Source organism: Sinocyclocheilus grahami, unplaced genomic scaffold, assembly GCF_001515645.1.
Source record: "Sinocyclocheilus grahami isolate Dianchi unplaced genomic scaffold, SAMN03320097.WGS_v1.1 scaffold5922.1, whole genome shotgun sequence".
Taxonomy (NCBI): domain Eukaryota; kingdom Metazoa; phylum Chordata; class Actinopteri; order Cypriniformes; family Cyprinidae; genus Sinocyclocheilus; species Sinocyclocheilus grahami.
In genome coordinates, this window is record NW_015510485.1 from 1,921 (window position 1) to 3,332 (window position 1,412).

The 1,412-nt window shown below is 41.4% G+C and overlaps 1 protein-coding gene across 1 annotated transcript in view; it reads left to right on the forward strand.

Annotated features, from left to right (window-relative positions):
* LOC107577396 (ankyrin-3-like) overlaps positions 1-1,412 on the forward strand; it is a gene marked incomplete at its 3' end in the record, with an annotated part of 3,857 nt that overhangs the window by 1,547 nt on the left and 898 nt on the right. The window lies entirely within an intron of this gene.

Sequence of the window (1,412 nt, forward strand, 5' to 3'; positions counted from 1 at the left end):
TATAGCAACACACTAAAAACCACACAAAAGCAATCTTCAAACAAAGTGGTAACAACCATCTAGAACAATAGCAACCTTGTAGCAACATGCACAACATCACTCAGCATATCGTAGCAATCACCTAGCACACCCTAGAAAAACCGCATAACAATGTGCTAAAACCACTCAAAACTCCTTTTCAGCCACCTAGTAACACTCTAGCAACCATTAATAACAAACTAGCAACTATGTAGCAACATGCTCAGCTCCATTTTAGCAACCCACTAGATCAAGTTGTTAAGGTGTTCTGCAACACTCAGAACACCTTAACAATTGTAGAGCATTGCCCTGGCAACCACCCAATCAGAACACCTTAGCAACCATATAGCAATACAATTAAAACTACACGCAACACTTTAGCAACCACTCAGAACACTAGCAGAATTGTAGCAACACACACAACATTACTCAGAATATCTTAGGAACCACCTAGCAACGTGCTAAAACCAATCAAAACACCTTTGCAGCCACCTAGTAACACTCTAGCAACCAGAAAACACACTAGACACGTTGTATCAACATGTTCAGGACCATTTTAGCAACCAACCAGCTAGAACAGGGGTTCCCAACCACATTCCTGCAGCTCCCCCAACACTGTATGTTTTCCATGACTCCAATTCCTGAAATGGGTGTGACGGTGTGATTTTTGCTATCGTACGGGCTCATATTTGTCCAGATGGAAAAAATCGCGTGGAAGTCGTTGATGCTCGTATGGTCGTGCCTCGCATCTTGTGAGAGGAATTTATTAGCCGAGCAGAGCCGAGCCGAGCACCTCCTGAGCTCCCAATGAATTTTAAACATGCTTAAAAAATTAAAGTCAGCCCGATTTTGACCAGTGTATAGGCTCTTCCATATTACAACCACATCACATACGATAGATCTATGTATATTATTATTGCTCAGTGGCTATTGGCGACCCCATATCGTGCGGATACACCGTCTCACACACACACACAAACACACAAATCTCTCTAGTTGTTTTTGTATTTTCACATATATTTTGTGCCAGTCATTGCTATCGAGCAAAGAGCGCCCCTTTAATAATCACTCACTCATCTTACTTCATCACGATCTCAGAAAGTTCTGTCAATGAATCTCTCTTTTTACATTGCATCTACACTTTGAAATAATGAGGGGATTCGCGAGTGTGCAGAATTCAGCAGTGGACAAAACTCCAGCTTTGCGAGCGTTGAGTGAATTCTAACATAAACGCTTCTGATTGGCCATTGCGTTCAAGAAATCAACAGATATGTTTGATTGGCTACATTGCTCACCGCTGCAAAAAGACGTTGTAAAGAGACACTTTTGACTCTTCAGAAACTCTCCAGGCCAAATCTGTATTATTATTATTGTTATTATAGCTTCAACTGAGG